Raw genomic sequence first — 18202 nt, 5'->3', positions numbered from 1 at the left:
CTGAACCTTTGAATTTGTAGATACAGATGAGTGTGTGGGCACAGCTTAAAAGTAAAACAAGAATATGCACTGTTTATAGAGTTAAAATAAGAAAGAAAACAGATGCAGTCTGCTTTGTTTCCTTTACAATAAAGAAAAGCACAGAAAACTAAAAATAGCATCAGAGTAAACAACTGAACTAATGAACCTGTGCCTGTTGTCTCGTTGGATCTCGTAGACGGAGATGTGCAGCGTGCGATTGGCCCTCTGGCCCATCGTCAGGGTCTTATAGATACGAAACTCTGCTGCCGTCACCGTCTCACCCTGAGGGAGAGGAGTCAGGTCGAAACGAAACTCCTTCCAGTATGGACGAGGCTGCAGGAGGTCACGCTCTTGCTCCACTGCAGTAAGAGTGCAGTAAGAAACAGACATATCAAAAAATATATCAGACAAAATATCCACAAACAACTTCAATCTTTGTTAGAAAGCAATAATAAAGGCGAATGGTTAGTAATCTGATTACAAGTCTAATTACAAGTAATCAGATTACTTTTGAAAAAGTATAATTTTACTTTTTTACTTCCTTACTTCCTTTTTTACTTCCTTCCTTCCTTATTTTTTACTTTCTTATTTCCCTTTTTACTTTTTTTACTTCCTTACTTCATTTTTTACTGTTTTACTTCCCTTTTTACTTCCTTATTTTTTACTTTTTTACTTCCTTACTTCCTTTTTTACTTCCTTACTTCCTTTTTTTACTTCCCTTCCTGTTTTACTTTTTTACTTCCTTTTTAGTTCCTTTTTTACTTCTTTTTACTTCCCTTCCTTTTTTACTTCCCTTTCTTTTTCATTTGTTTGATTACAAGTAATCAGATTACTTTTGAAAAAGTATAATTTTACTTTTTTACTTCCTTCCTTCCTTATTTTTTACTTTCTTATTTCCCTTTTTACTTTTTTTATTTCCTTACATCCTTTTTTACTTTAATTCCTTTTTTACTCCCCTTCCTTTTTTACTTCCTTACTTCATTTTTTTACTGTTTTACTTCCCTTTTTACTTCCTTATTTTTTACTTTTTTACTTCCTTACTTCCTTTTTTACTTCCTTACTTCCTTTTTTTACTTCCCTTCCAGTTTTACTTTTTTACTTCCTTTTTACTTCCTTTTTTACTTCTTTTTACTTCCCTTTCTTTTTCATTTTTTACTTATTTTTTACTTATTTTTTTACTTCCCTTCCTTTTTTACTTCCTTTTTTACTTCCTTACTTCCTTTTTTTACTTCCCTTCCTGTTTTACTTTTTTACTTCCTTTTTAGTTCCTTTTTTACTTATTTTTATTTCCCTTTCTTTTTCATTTTTTACTTATTTTTTACATATTTTTTTACTTCCCTTCCTTTTTTACTTCCTTTTTTACTTCCTTCCATCCTTATTTTTTACTTTCTTATTTCCCTTTCCCTCTTATTTCCCTTTTTACTTTTTTTACTTCCTTACTTCCTTTTTTTTACTTCCCTTCCTTTTTTACTTCCTTTTTTACTTCCTTACTTCCTTTTTTTACTTCCCTTCTTTTTTTACTTCCTTTTTAGTTCCTTTTTTACTTCTTTTTACTTCCCTTCCTTTTTTACTTCCTTTTTTACTTCCTTACTTCCTTTTTTGCTTCCTTTTTTACTTCCTTTTTACTTCCCTTTCTTTTTCATTCATTCATGAATGAATTCATGAATTTTTTTACTTCCCTTCCTGTTTTACTTTTTTACTTCCTTTTTAGTTCCTTTTTTACTTCTTTTTACTTCCCTTCCTTTTTTACTTCCTTTTTTACTTCCTTACTTCCTTTTTTGCTTCCTTTTTTACTTCCTTTTTACTTCCCTTTCTTTTTCATTCATTCATGAATGAATTCATGAATTTTTTTACTTCCCTTCCTGTTTTACTTTTTTACTTCCTTTTTAGTTCCTTTTTTACTTCTTTTTACTTCCCTTCCTTTTTTACTTCCTTTTTTACTTCTTTTTACTTCCCTTCCTTTTTTACTACCTTACTTCAATCTTTACTTCCTTCCTTCCTTATTTTTTACTTCCTTATTTCCCTTTTTACTTTTTTTACTACCTTACTTCCTTTTTTTTTACTTCCCTTCCTGTTTTACTTCCTTTTTTACTTCCTTTTTTACTTCCTTACTTCCTTTTTTTACTTCCCTTCCTGTTTTACTTTTTTACTTCCTTTTTAGTTCCTTTTTTACTTCTTTTTATTTCCCTTTCTTTTTCATTTTTTACTTATTTTTTACTTATTTTTTTACTTCCCTTCCTTTTTTACTTCCTTTTTTACTTACTTCCTTTTTTACTTCCTTCCTTCCTTATTTTTTACTTTCTTATTTCCCTTTTTACTTTTTTTACTTCCTTACTTCCTTTATTACTTCCTTTTTTGCTTCCTTTTTTGCTTCCTTTTTACTTCCCTTTCTTTTTCATTCATTCATGAATGAATTCATGATTTTTTTTACTTCCCTTCCTGTTTTACTTTTTTACTTCCTTTTTAGTTCCTTTTTTACTTCTTTTTACTTCCCTTCCTTTTTTACTTCCTTTTTTACTTACTTCCTTTTTTACTTCCTTACTTCCTTTATTACTTCCTTTTTTGCTTCCTTTTTTACTTCCTTTTTTACTTCTTTCTACTTCCCTTCCTTTTTTACTACCTTACTTCAATCTTTACTTCCTTCCTTCCTTATTTTTTACTTTCTTATTTCCCTTTTTACTTTTTTTACTTCCTTACGTCCTTTTTTTTACTTCCCTTCCTTTTTTACTTCCTTTTTTACTTACTTCCTTTTTTACTTCCTTACTTCCTTTATTACTTCCTTTTTTGCTTCCTTTTTTACTTCCTTTATTACTTCCTTTTTTGCTTCCTTTTTTACTTCCTTATTTTACTTCCCGTCCTGTTTTACTTTTTTACTTCCTTTTTAGTTCCTTTTTTACTTCTTTTTACTTCCCTTCCTTTTTTACTTCCTTTTTTACTTCCTTTTTTACTTCCTTACTTCCTTTTTTACTTCCTTACTTCCTTTTTTGCTTCCTTTTTTACTTCCTTTTTTACTTCTTTTTACTTCCCTTTCTTTTTTACTACCTTACTTCAATCTTTACTTCCTTCCTTCCTTATTTTTTACTTTCTTATTTCCCTTTTTACTTTTTTTACTTCCTTTTTTTTACTTCCCTTCCTTCCCTTCCTGTTTTACTTTTTTACTTCCTTTTTAGTTCCTTTTTTACTTCTTTTTCCTTCCCTTCCTTTTTTGCTTCCTTTTTTACTTCCTTTTTACTTCCCTTTCTTTTTCATTCATTCATGAATTTTTTTACTTCCCTTCCTGTTTTACTTTTTTACTTCCTTTTTAGTTCCTTTTTTACTTCTTTTTACTTCCCTTCCTTTTTTACTTCCTTTTTTACTTCTTTTTACTTCCCTTCCTTTTTTACTTCCTTACTTCCTTTATTACTTCCTTTTTTGCTTCCTTTTTTACTTCCTTTTTTACTTTTTTACTTCCCTACTTCCTTTTTTTTTACTTTTTTACTTCCCTACTTCCTTTTTTTTACTTTTTTACTTCCCTACTTCCTTTTTTTTACTTTTTTACTTCCCTACTTCCTTTTTTACTTTTTTACTTCCCTACTTCCTTTTTTTACTTTTTTACTTTTTTACTTCCCTACTTCCTTTTTTACTTCCTTTTTTTTACTTTTTTACTTCCTTTTTTACTTCCCTACTTCCTTTTTTACTTCCCTACTTCCTTTTTTTAACTTTTTTACTTCCCTACTTCATTTTTTTTTACTTTTTCTACTTCCTTTTTTACTTTTTTACTTCCCTACTTCCTTTTTTACTTCCTTTTTTTACTTTTTTACTTCCTTTTTTACTTCTCTACTTCCTTTTTTTTACTTTTTTACTTCCCTACTTCCTTTTTTTTAACTTTTTCTACTTCCTTTTTTACTTCCTTTTTTTTTTACTTTTTTACTTCCTTTTTTACTTCCCTACTTCCCTTTTTTTACTTTTTTACTTCCTTTTTTACTTCCCTACTTCCTTTTTTACTTCCTTTTTTTTACTTTTTTACTTCCTTTTTTACTTCCCTACTTCCTTTTTTTTTACTTTTTTACTTCCTTTTTTACTTTTTTACTACTTTTACTACTTCCTTTTTTTTTACTTTTTTACTTCCCTACTTCCTTTTTTTACTTTTTTACTTCCTTTTTTACTTCCCTACTTCCTTCCCTACTTCCTACTATCACATCTCATCTCATCTCATCTCATGATATCTCATCTCCTTCTGATTTTATTACTACTCTACTTCCTTTTTTACTTTTTTTTACTTCCCGTCAGACTTCCCGGTCTCCTGTCTCGTCACATCTGATGCTCGTATCAGAGCCGAGTCATGACTATCACATCTCATCTCATGATATCTCATCTCCTTCTGATTTTATAGATTAAACAAAGAATCGACTGAATGAGGAAACCTATTGAATGAAAGCTGAACATGATAATTAGTTTCAGTCAGATTCAGTAGTAAATTTACCTCAAGACTTTAATATTTATCATATCTTAAATCATTGTATCTTTTTCTACTTCCTTTTTTACTTTTTTACTTCCCTACTTCCTTTTTTTTACTTTTTTACTTACTTTTTTACTTTTTTACTTCCCTACTTCCTTTTTTTTAACTTTTTTACTTTTTTACTTCCCTACTTCCTTTTTTTTTAACTTTTTTACTTTTTTACTTCCCTACTTCCTTTTTTTTACTTTTTTACTTCCCTACTTCCTTTTTTTTTACTTTTCTACTTCCTTTTTTACTTTTTTACTTCCCTACTTCCTTTTTTACTTTTTCTACTTCCTTTTTTACTTTTTTACTTCCCTACTTCCTTTTTTACTTTTTTACTTCCCTACTTCCTTTTTTTACTTTTTTACTTTTTTACTTCCCTACTTCCTATTTTACTTCCTTTTTTTACTTTTTTACTTCCCTACTTCCTTTTTTTTACTTTTTTACTTCCCTACTTCCTTTTTTTTTACTTTTTTACTTCCTTTTTTACTTCCCTACTTCCTTTTTTTTACTTTTTTACTTCCTTTTTTACTTCCCTACTTCCTTTTTTACTTCCTTTTTTTTACTTTTTTACTTCCTTTTTTACTTCCCTACTTCCTTTTTTACTTCCTTTTTTTTACTTTTTTACTTCATTTTTTACTTCCCTACTTCCTTTTTTACTTCCTTTTTTTTACGTTTTTACTTCCTTTTTTACTTCCCTACTTCCTTTTTTTTACTTTTTTACTTTTTTACTTCCTTTTTTTTTACTTTTTCTACTTCCTTTTTTACTTCCTTTTTTTTTTACTTTTTTTACTTCCTTTTTTACTTCCCTACTTCCTTTTTTTTACTTTTTTACTTCCTTTTTTACTTCCCTACTTCCTTTTTTACTTCCTTTTTTTTACTTTTTTACTTCCTTTTTTACTTCCCTACTTCCTTTTTTTTACTTTTCTACTTCCTTTTTTACTTCCTTTTTTTAACTTTTTTACTTCCTTTCTTACTTCCCTACTTCCTTTTTTTTACTTTTTTACTTCCTTTTTTACTTCCCTACTTCCTTTTTTACTTCCTTTTTTTTACGTTTTTACTTCCTTTTTTACTTCCCTACTTCCTTTTTTTTACTTTTTTACTTTTTTACTTTTTTACTTCCTTTTTTTTTACTTTTTCTACTTCCTTTTTTACTTCCTTTTTTTTTTTACTTTTTTTACTTCCTTTTTTACTTCCCTACTTCCTTTTTTTTACTTTTTTACTTCCTTTTTTACTTCCCTACTTCCTTTTTTACTTCCTTTTTTTTACTTTTTTACTTCCTTTTTTACTTCCCTACTTCCTTTTTTTTACTTTTTTACTTCCTTTTTTACTTTTTTACTACTTTTACTACTACTTCCTTTTTTTTACTTTTTTACTTCCCTACTTCCTTTTTTTACTTTTTTACTTCCTTTTTTACTTCCCTACTTCCTTCCCTACTTCCTACTATCACATCTCATCTCATCTCATCTCATGATATCTCATCTCCTTCTGATTTTATTACTACTCTACTTCCTTTTTTACTTTTTTTTACTTCCCGTCAGACTTCCCGGTCTCCTGTCTCGTCACATCTGATGCTCGTATCAGAGCCGAGTCATGACTATCACATCTCATCTCATGATATCTCATCTCCTTCTGATTTTATAGATTAAACAAAGAATCGACTGAATGAGGAAACCTATTGAATGAAAGCTGAACATGATAATTAGTTTCAGTCAGATTCAGTAGTAAATTTACCTCAAGACTTTAATATTTATCATATCTTAAATCATCGTATCTCATCGTATCGTATCCTATCGCCGCTCATTGTATCGTATCTCATCTTGTCATATCTTTTTGTGTCGTATCGACGGTCTTTTACTTCCTTTTTTATTTCCTTTTGTACTTTTGTGTCTTCCTTTTTTACTTCCCTTTTTACGTTTTTACTTCCTTTTTTACTTCCCTACTTCCTTTTTTTTACTTTTTTACTTTTTTACTTTTTTACTTCCTTTTTTTTTACTTTTTCTACTTCCTTTTTTACTTCCTTTTTTTTTTACTTTTTTTACTTCCTTTTTTACTTCCCTACTTCCTTTTTTTTACTTTTTTACTTCCTTTTTTACTTCCCTACTTCCTTTTTTACTTCCTTTTTTTTACTTTTTTACTTCCTTTTTTACTTCCCTACTTCCTTTTTTTTACTTTTTTACTTCCCTTTTTACTTTTTTACTACTTTTACTACTACTTCCTTTTTTTTACTTTTTTACTTCCCTACTTCCTTTTTTTACTTTTTCTACTTCCTTTTTTACTTTTTTACTTCCCTACTTCCTTTTTTACTTCCTTTTTTTACTTTTTTACTTCCTTTTTTACTTCCCTACTTCCTTTTTTTTACTTTTTTACTTCCCTACTTCCTTTTTTTTAACTTTTTCTACTTCCTTTTTTACTTCCTTTTTTTTTTACTTTTTTACTTCCTTTTTTACTTCCCTACTTCCCTTTTTTTACTTTTTTACTTCCTTTTTTACTTCCCTACTTCCTTTTTTACTTCCTTTTTTTTACTTTTTTACTTCCTTTTTTACTTCCCTACTTCCTTTTTTTTTACTTTTTTACTTCCTTTTTTACTTTTTTACTACTTTTACTACTACTTCCTTTTTTTTTACTTTTTTACTTCCCTACTTCCTTTTTTTACTTTTTTACTTCCTTTTTTACTTCCCTACTTCCTTCCCTACTTCCTACTATCACATCTCATCTCATCTCATCTCATGATATCTCATCTCCTTCTGATTTTATTACTACTCTACTTCCTTTTTTACTTTTTTTTACTTCCCGTCAGACTTCCCGGTCTCCTGTCTCGTCACATCTGATGCTCGTATCAGAGCCGAGTCATGACTATCACATCTCATCTCATGATATCTCATCTCCTTCTGATTTTATAGATTAAACAAAGAATCGACTGAATGAGGAAACCTATTGAATGAAAGCTGAACATGATAATTAGTTTCAGTCAGATTCAGTAGTAAATTTACCTCAAGACTTTAATATTTATCATATCTTAAATCATTGTATCTTTTTCTACTTCCTTTTTTACTTTTTTACTTCCCTACTTCCTTTTTTTTACTTTTTTACTTACTTTTTTACTTTTTTACTTCCCTACTTCCTTTTTTTTTACTTTTTTACTTTTTTACTTCCCTACTTCCTTTTTTTTTAACTTTTTTACTTTTTTACTTCCCTACTTCCTTTTTTTTACTTTTTTACTTCCCTACTTCCTTTTTTTTTACTTTTCTACTTCCTTTTTTACTTTTTTACTTCCCTACTTCCTTTTTTACTTTTTCTACTTCCTTTTTTACTTTTTTACTTCCCTACTTCCTTTTTTACTTTTTTACTTCCCTACTTCCTTTTTTTACTTTTTTACTTTTTTACTTCCCTACTTCCTATTTTACTTCCTTTTTTTACTTTTTTACTTCCCTACTTCCTTTTTTTTACTTTTTTACTTCCCTACTTCCTTTTTTTTACTTTTTTACTTCCCTACTTCCTTTTTTTTTACTTTTTTACTTCCTTTTTTACTTCCCTACTTCCTTTTTTTTACTTTTTTACTTCCTTTTTTACTTCCCTACTTCCTTTTTTACTTCCTTTTTTTTACTTTTTTACTTCCTTTTTTACTTCCCTACTTCCTTTTTTACTTCCTTTTTTTTACTTTTTTACTTCATTTTTTACTTCCCTACTTCCTTTTTTTTACTTTTTTACTTCCTTTTTTTTACTTTTTCTACTTCCTTTTTTACTTCCTTTTTTTTAACTTTTTTACTTCCTTTTTTACTTCCCTACTTCCTTTTTTACTTCCTTTTTTTACTTTTTTACTTCCTTTTTTACTTCCCTACTTCCTTTTTTTTACTTTTTTACTTCCCTACTTCCTTTTTTTTTACTTTTTCTACTTCCTTTTTTACTTCCTTTTTTTAACTTTTTTACTTCCTTTTTTTTTACTTTTTCTACTTCCTTTTTTACTTCCTTTTTTTAAACTTTTTTACTTCCTTTTTTACTTCCCTACTTCCTTTTTTTTTTACTTTTTTACTTCCTTTTTTACTTCCCTACTTCCTTTTTTACTTCCTTTTTTTAACTTTTTTACTTCCTTTTTTACTTTTTTACTACTTTTACTACTACTTCCTTTTTTTTACTTTTTTACTTCCCTACTTCCTTTTTTTACTTTTTTACTTCCTTTTTTACTTCCCTACTTCCTTCCCTACTTCCTACTATCACATCTCATCTCATCTCATCTCATGATATCTCATCTCCTTCTGATTTTATTACTACTCTACTTCCTTTTTTACTTTTTTTTACTTCCCGTCAGACTTCCCGGTCTCCTGTCTCGTCACATCTGATGCTCGTATCAGAGCCGAGTCATGACTATCACATCTCATCTCATGATATCTCATCTCCTTCTGATTTTATAGATTAAACAAAGAATCGACTGAATGAGGAAACCTATTGAATGAAAGCTGAACATGATAATTAGTTTCAGTCAGATTCAGTAGTAAATTTACCTCAAGACTTTAATATTTATCATATCTTAAATCATCGTATCTCATCGTATCGTATCCTATCGCCGCTCATTGTATCGTATCTCATCTTGTCATATCTTTTTGTGTCGTATCGACGGTCTTTTACTTCCTTTTTTATTTCCTTTTGTACTTTTGTGTCTTCCTTTTTTACTTCCCTTTTTACGTTTTTACTTCCTTTTTTACTTCCCTACTTCCTTTTTTTTACTTTTTTACTTTTTTACTTCCTTTTTTTTTACTTTTTCTACTTCCTTTTTTACTTCCTTTTTTTAAACTTTTTTACTTCCTTTTTTACTTCCCTACTTCCTTTTTTACTTCCTTTTTTTTACTTTTTTACTTCCCTACTTCCTTTTTTACTTCCTTTTTTTTACTTTTTTACTTCCTTTTTTACTTTTTTACTACTTTTACTACTACTTCCTTTTTTTTACTTTTTTACTTCCCTACTTCCTTTTTTTACTTTTTTACTTCCTTTTTTACTTCCCTACTTCCTTCCCTACTTCCTACTATCACATCTCATCTCATCTCATCTCATGATATCTCATCTCCTTCTGATTTTATTACTACTCTACTTCCTTTTTTTACTTTTTTACTTCCTTTTTTACTTCCCTACTTCCTTTTTTTTACTTTTTTACTTCCCTACTTCCTTTTTTTTTACTTTTTCTACTTCCTTTTTTACTTCCTTTTTTTAACTTTTTTACTTCCTTTCTTACTTCCCTACTTCCTTTTTTTACTTTTTTACTCCCTACTTCCTTTTTTTTACTTTTTTACTTCCTTTTTTTTTACTTTTTCTACTTCCTTTTTTACTTCCTTTTTTTTAACTTTTTTACTTCCTTTTTTACTTCCCTACTTCCTTTTTTTTACTTTTTTACTTCCTTTTTTACTTCCCTACTTCCTTTTTTACTTCCTTTTTTTTACTTTTTTACTTCCTTTTTTACTTCCCTACTTCCTTTTTTACTTCCTTTTTTTACTTTTTTACTTCTTTTTTTACTTCCCTACTTCCTTTTTTTACTTTTTTACTTCTTTTTTTTTTACTTTTTCTACTTCCTTTTTTACTTCCTTTTTTTAACTTTTTTACTTCCTTTTTTTTTTACTTTTTCTACTTCCTTTTTTACTTCCTTTTTTTTACTTTTTTACTTCCTTTTTTACTTCCCTACTTCCTTTTTTACTTCCCTACTTCCTTTTTTACTTCCCTACTTCCTTTTTTACTTTTTTACTTCCCTACTTCCTTTTTTTACTTTTTTACTTTTTTACTTCCCTACTTCCTTTTTTACTTCCTTTTTTTTTACTTTTTTACTTCCTTTTTTACTTCCCTACTTCCTTTTTTTAACTTTTTTGCTTCCCTACTTCCTTTTTTTTACTTTTTTACTTCCTTTTTTTTTACTTTTTCTACTTCCTTTTTTACTTCCTTTTTTTTTAACTTTTTTACTTCCTTTTTTACTTCCCTACTTCCTTTTTTTTACTTTTTTACTTCCTTTTTTACTTCCCTACTTCCTTTTTTACTTCCTTTTTTTTACTTTTTTACTTCCTTTTTTACTTCCCTACGTCCTTTTTTACTTCCTTTTTTTTTACTTTTTTACTTCCTTTTTTACTTCCCTACTTCCTTTTTTTACTTTTTTACTTTTTTACTTCCCTACTTCCTTTTTTACTTCCTTTTTTTTTACTTTTTTACTTCCTTTTTTACTTCCCTACTTCCTTTTTTTAACTTTTTTGCTTCCCTACTTCCTTTTTTTTACTTTTTCTACTTCCTTTTTTACTTTTTTACTTCCCTACTTCCTTTTTTTACTTTTTTACTTTTTTACTTTTTTACTTCCTTTTTTACTTCCCTACTTCCTTTTTTTTTACTTTTTCTACTTCCTTTTTTACTTCCTTTTTTTAACTTTTTTACTTCCTTTCTTACTTCCCTACTTCCTTTTTTTTACTTTTTTACTTCCTTTTTTACTTCCCTACTTCCTTTTTTACTTCCTTTTTTTTACTTTTTTACTTCCTTTTTTACTTCCCTACTTCCTTTTTTACTTCCTTTTTTTACTTCCTTTTTTTTACTTTTTCTACTTCCTTTTCTACTTCCTTTTTTACTTCCTTTTTTTTAACTTTTTTACTTCCTTTTTTACTTCCCTACTTCCTTTTTTTACTTTTTTACTTCCTTTTTTACTTCCTACTTCCTTTTTTACTTCCTTTTTTTTACTTTTTTACTTCCTTTTTTACTTCCCTACTTCCTTTTTTACTTCCTTTTTTTACTTTTTTACTTCCTTTTTTACTTCCCTACTTCCTTTTTTACTTTTTACTTCCTTTTTTTAACTTTTTCTACTTCCTTTTTTACTTCCTTTTTTTAACTTTTTAACTTCCTTTTTTACTTCCCTACTTCCTTTTTTTTACTTTTTTACTTCCTTTTTTACTTCCCTACTTCCTTTTTTACTTCCTTTTTTTACTTTTTTACTTCCTTTTTTACTTTTTTACTACTTTTACTACTACTTCCTTTTTTTTACTTTTTTACTTCCCTACTTCCTTTTTTTACTTTTTTACTTCCTTTTTTACTTCCCTACTTCCTTCCCTACTTCCTACTATCACATCTCATCTCATCTCATCTCATGATATCTCATCTCCTTCTGATTTTATTACTACTCTACTTCCTTTTTTACTTTTTTTTACTTCCCGTCAGACTTCCCGGTCTCCTGTCTCGTCACATCTGATGCTCGTATCAGAGCCGAGTCATGACTATCACATCTCATCTCATGATATCTCATCTCCTTCTGATTTTATAGATTAAACAAAGAATCGACTGAATGAGGAAACCTATTGAATGAAAGCTGAACATGATAATTAGTTTCAGTCAGATTCAGTAGTAAATTTACCTCAAGACTTTAATATTTATCATATCTTAAATCATCGTATCTCATCGTATCGTATCCTATCGCCGCTCATTGTATCGTATCTCATCTTGTCATATCTTTTTGTGTCGTATCGACGGTCTTTTACTTCCTTTTTTATTTCCTTTTGTACTTTTGTGTCTTCCTTTTTTACTTCCCTTTTTACGTTTTTACTTCCTTTTTTACTTCCCTACTTCCTTTTTTTACTTTTTTACTTTTTTACTTCCTTTTTTTTACTTTTTCTACTTCCTTTTTTACTTCCTTTTTTTAAACTTTTTTACTTCCTTTTTTACTTCCTTTTTTACTTCCCTACTTCCTTTTTTACTTCCTTTTTTTTACTTTTTTACTTCCCTACTTCCTTTTTTACTTCCTTTTTTTTACTTTTTTACTTCCTTTTTTACTTTTTTACTACTTTTACTACTACTTCCTTTTTTTACTTTTTACTTCCCTACTTCCTTTTTTTACTTTTTTACTTCCTTTTTTACTTCCCTACTTCCTTCCCTACTTCCTACTATCACATCTCATCTCATCTCATCTCATGATATCTCATCTCCTTCTGATTTTATTACTACTCTACTTCCTTTTTTACTTTTTTACTTCCTTTTTTACTTCCCTACTTCCTTTTTTTTACTTTTTTACTTCCCTACTTCCTTTTTTTTACTTTTTCTACTTCCTTTTTTACTTCCTTTTTTTAACTTTTTTACTTCCTTTTTACTTCCCTACTTCCTTTTTTACTTCCTTTTTTTACTTTTTACTTCCTTTTTTACTTCCCTACTTCCTTTTTTACTTCCTTTTTTACTTCCTTTTTTTACTTTTTCTACTTCCTTTTTTACTTCCTTTTTTTTAACTTTTTTACTTCCTTTTTTTTTACTTTTTCTACTTCCTTTTTTACTTCCTTTTTTTTAACTTTTTTACTTTCTTTTTTACTTCCCTACTTCCTTTTTTTTACTTTTTTACTTCCTTTTTTACTTCCCTACTTCCTTTTTTTTTACTTTTTCTACTTCCTTTTTTACTTCCTTTTTTTAACTTTTTTACTTCCTTTCTTACTTCCCTACTTCCTTTTTTTTACTTTTTTACTTCCTTTTTTACTTCCCTACTTCCTTTTTTACTTCCTTTTTTTTACTTTTTTACTTCCTTTTTTACTTCCCTACTTCCTTTTTTTTACTTTTTTACTTCCTTTTTTTTTACTTTTTCTACTTCCTTTTTTACTTCCTTTTTTTTACTTTTTCTACTTCCTTTTTTACTTCCTTTTTTTAACTTTTTTACTTCCTTTTTTTTTACTTTTTCTACTTCCTTTTTTACTTCCTTTTTTTTACTTTTTCTACTTCCTTTTTTACTTCCTTTTTTTAACTTTTTTACTTCCTTTCTTACTTCCCTACTTCCTTTTTTTTACTTTTTTACTTCCTTTTTTACTTCCCTACTTCCTTTTTTACTTCCTTTTTTTTACTTTTTTACTTCCTTTTTTACTTCCCTACTTCCTTTTTTTTACTTTTTTACTTCCTTTTTTTTTACTTTTTCTACTTCCTTTTTTACTTCCTTTTTTTTAACTTTTTTACTTCCTTTTTTACTTCCCTACTTCCTTTTTTTACTTTTTTACTTCCTTTTTTTTTACTTTTTCTACTTCCTTTTTTACTTCCTTTTTTTTACTTTTTTACTTCCTTTTTTACTTCCCTACTTCCTTTTTTACTTCCCTACTTCCTTTTTTACTTTTTTACTTCCCTACTTCCTTTTTTTACTTTTTTACTTTTTTACTTCCCTACTTCCTTTTTTACTTCCTTTTTTTTTACTTTTTTACTTCCTTTTTTACTTCCCTACTTCCTTTTTTACTTTTTTACTTCCTTTTTTACTTCCCTACTTCCTTTTTTTTTACTTTTTCTACTTCCTTTTTTACTTCCTTTTTTTTAACTTTTTTACTTCCTTTTTTACTTCCCTACTTCCTTTTTTTTACTTTTTTACTTCCTTTTTTACTTCCCTACTTCCTTTTTTACTTCCTTTTTTTTACTTTTTTACTTCCTTTTTTACTTCCCTACTTCCTTTTTTTTACTTTTTTACTTCCTTTTTTTTTACTTTTTCTACTTCCTTTTTTACTTCCTTTTTTTTTACTTTTTCTACTTCCTTTTTTACTTCCTTTTTTTAACTTTTTTACTTCCTTTCTTACTTCCCTACTTCCTTTTTTTTACTTTTTTACTTCCTTTTTTACTTCCCTACTTCCTTTTTTACTTCCTTTTTTTTACTTTTTTACTTCCTTTTTTACTTCCCTACTTCCTTTTTTTTACTTTTTTACTTCCTTTTTTTTAACTTTTTCTACTTCCTTTTTTACTTCCTTTTTTTTAACTTTTTTACTTCCTTTTTTACTTCCCTACTTCCTTTTTTTTACTTTTTTACTTCCTTTTTTACTTCCCTACTTCCTTTTTTACTTCCTTTTTTTTACTTTTTTACTTCCTTTTTTACTTCCCTACTTCCTTTTTTACTTCCTTTTTTTTACTTTTTTACTTCCTTTTTTACTTCCCTACTTCCTTTTTTTACTTTTTTACTTCCTTTTTTTTACTTTTTCTACTTCCTTTTTTACTTCCTTTTTTTTAACTTTTTTACTTCCTTTTTTACTTCCCTACTTCCTTTTTTTTTAATTTTTTACTTCCTTTTTTACTTCCCTACTTCCTTTTTTACTTCCTTTTTTTAACTTTTTTACTTCCTTTTTTACTTTTTTACTACTTTTACTACTACTTCCTTTTTTTTACTTTTTTACTTCCCTACTTCCTTTTTTTACTTTTTTACTTCCTTTTTTACTTCCCTACTTCCTTCCCTACTTCCTACTATCACATCTCATCTCATCTCATCTCATGATATCTCATCTCCTTCTGATTTTATTACTACTCTACTTCCTTTTTTACTTTTTTTTACTTCCCGTCAGACTTCCCGGTCTCCTGTCTCGTCACATCTGATGCTCGTATCAGAGCCGAGTCATGACTATCACATCTCATCTCATGATATCTCATCTCCTTCTGATTTTATAGATTAAACAAAGAATCGACTGAATGAGGAAACCTATTGAATGAAAGCTGAACATGATAATTAGTTTCAGTCAGATTCAGTAGTAAATTTACCTCAAGACTTTAATATTTATCATATCTTAAATCATCGTATCTCATCGTATCGTATCCTATCGCCGCTCATTGTATCGTATCTCATCTTGTCATATCTTTTTGTGGCGTATCGACGGTCTTTTACTTCCTTTTTTATTTCCTTTTGTACTTTTGTGTCTTCCTTTTTTACTTCCCTTTTTACGTTTTTACTTCCTTTTTTACTTCCCTACTTCCTTTTTTTTACTTTTTTACTTTTTTACTTCCTTTTTTTTTACTTTTTCTACTTCCTTTTTTACTTCCTTTTTTTAAACTTTTTTACTTCCTTTTTTACTTCCCTACTTCCTTTTTTACTTCCTTTTTTTTACTTTTTTACTTCCCTACTTCCTTTTTTACTTCCTTTTTTTTACTTTTTTACTTCCTTTTTTACTTTTTACTACTTTTACTACTACTTCCTTTTTTTTACTTTTTTACTTCCCTACTTCCTTTTTTTACTTTTTTACTTCCTTTTTTACTTCCCTACTTCCTTCCCTACTTCCTACTATCACATCTCATCTCATCTCATCTCATGATATCTCATCTCCTTCTGATTTTATTACTACTCTACTTCCTTTTTTTACTTTTTTACTTCCTTTTTTACTTCCCTACTTCCTTTTTTTTACTTTTTTACTTCCCTACTTCCTTTTTTTTTACTTTTTCTACTTCCTTTTTTACTTCCTTTTTTTAACTTTTTTACTTCCTTTCTTACTTCCCTACTTCCTTTTTTTACTTTTTTACTCCCTACTTCCTTTTTTTTACTTTTTTACTTCCTTTTTTTTACTTTTTCTACTTCCTTTTTTACTTCCTTTTTTTTAACTTTTTTACTTCCTTTTTTACTTCCCTACTTCCTTTTTTTTACTTTTTTACTTCCTTTTTTACTTCCCTACTTCCTTTTTTACTTCCTTTTTTTTACTTTTTTACTTCCTTTTTTACTTCCCTACTTCCTTTTTTACTTCCTTTTTTTACTTTTTTACTTCCTTTTTTACTTCCCTACTTCCTTTTTTTACTTTTTTACTTCTTTTTTTTTTACTTTTTCTACTTCCTTTTTTACTTCCTTTTTTTAACTTTTTTACTTCCTTTTTTTTTTACTTTTTCTACTTCCTTTTTTACTTCCTTTTTTTTACTTTTTTACTTCCTTTTTTACTTCCCTACTTCCTTTTTTACTTCCCTACTTCCTTTTTTACTTCCCTACTTCCTTTTTACTTTTTTACTTCCCTACTTCCTTTTTTTACTTTTTTACTTTTTACTTCCCTACTTCCTTTTTTACTTCCTTTTTTTTTACTTTTTTACTTCCTTTTTTACTTCCCTACTTCCTTTTTTAACTTTTTTGCTTCCCTACTTCCTTTTTTTTACTTTTTTACTTCCTTTTTTTTTACTTTTTCTACTTCCTTTTTTACTTCCTTTTTTTTTAACTTTTTTACTTCCTTTTTTACTTCCCTACTTCCTTTTTTTTACTTTTTTACTTCCTTTTTTACTTCCCTACTTCCTTTTTTACTTCCTTTTTTTTACTTTTTTACTTCCTTTTTTACTTCCCTACGTCCTTTTTTACTTCCTTTTTTTTTACTTTTTTACTTCCTTTTTTACTTCCCTACTTCCTTTTTTTACTTTTTTACTTTTTTACTTCCCTACTTCCTTTTTTACTTCCTTTTTTTTTACTTTTTTACTTCCTTTTTTACTTCCCTACTTCCTTTTTTTAACTTTTTTGCTTCCCTACTTCCTTTTTTTTACTTTTTCTACTTCCTTTTTTACTTTTTTACTTCCCTACTTCCTTTTTTTACTTTTTTACTTTTTTACTTTTTTACTTCCTTTTTTACTTCCCTACTTCCTTTTTTTTTACTTTTTCTACTTCCTTTTTTACTTCCTTTTTTTAACTTTTTTACTTCCTTTCTTACTTCCCTACTTCCTTTTTTTTACTTTTTTACTTCCTTTTTTACTTCCCTACTTCCTTTTTTACTTCCTTTTTTTTACTTTTTTACTTCCTTTTTTACTTCCCTACTTCCTTTTTTACTTCCTTTTTTTACTTCCTTTTTTTTACTTTTTCTACTTCCTTTTTTACTTCCTTTTTTTTAACTTTTTTACTTCCTTTTTTACTTCCCTACTTCCTTTTTTTTACTTCTTTACTTCCTTTTTTACTTCCCTACTTCCTTTTTTACTTCCTTTTTTTTACTTTTTTACTTCCTTTTTTACTTCCCTACTTCCTTTTTTACTTCCTTTTTTTACTTTTTTACTTCCTTTTTTACTTCCCTACTTCCTTTTTTTACTTTTTTACTTCCTTTTTTTTACTTTTTCTACTTCCTTTTTTACTTCCTTTTTTTAACTTTTTAACTTCCTTTTTTACTTCCCTACTTCCTTTTTTTTACTTTTTTACTTCCTTTTTTACTTCCCTACTTCCTTTTTTACTTCCTTTTTTTACTTTTTTACTTCCTTTTTTACTTTTTTACTACTTTTACTACTACTTCCTTTTTTTTACTTTTTTACTTCCCTACTTCCTTTTTTTACTTTTTTACTTCCTTTTTTACTTCCCTACTTCCTTCCCTACTTCCTACTATCACATCTCATCTCATCTCATCTCATGATATCTCATCTCCTTCTGATTTTATTACTACTCTACTTCCTTTTTTACTTTTTTACTTCCCGTCAGACTTCCCGGTCTCCTGTCTCGTCACATCTGATGCTCGTATCAGAGCCGAGTCATGACTATCACATCTCATCTCATGATATCTCATCTCCTTCTGATTTTATAGATTAAACAAAGAATCGACTGAATGAGGAAACCTATTGAATGAAAGCTGAACATGATAATTAGTTTCAGTCAGATTCAGTAGTAAATTTACCTCAAGACTTTAATATTTATCATATCTTAAATCATCGTATCTCATCGTATCGTATCCTATCGCCGCTCATTGTATCGTATCTCATCTTGTCATATCTTTTTGTGTCGTATCGACGGTCTTTTACTTCCTTTTTTATTTCCTTTTGTACTTTTGTGTCTTCCTTTTTTACTTCCCTTTTTACGTTTTTACTTCCTTTTTTACTTCCCTACTTCCTTTTTTTTACTTTTTTACTTTTTTACTTCCTTTTTTTTTACTTTTTCTACTTCCTTTTTTACTTCCTTTTTTTAAACTTTTTTACTTCCTTTTTTACTTCCTTTTTTTACTTCCCTACTTCCTTTTTTACTTCCTTTTTTTTACTTTTTTACTT

Source organism: Scomber japonicus, chromosome 9, assembly GCF_027409825.1.
Source record: "Scomber japonicus isolate fScoJap1 chromosome 9, fScoJap1.pri, whole genome shotgun sequence".
NCBI classification, from domain to species: domain Eukaryota; kingdom Metazoa; phylum Chordata; class Actinopteri; order Scombriformes; family Scombridae; genus Scomber; species Scomber japonicus.
Note: the sequence above shows the minus strand (reverse complement) of the source record.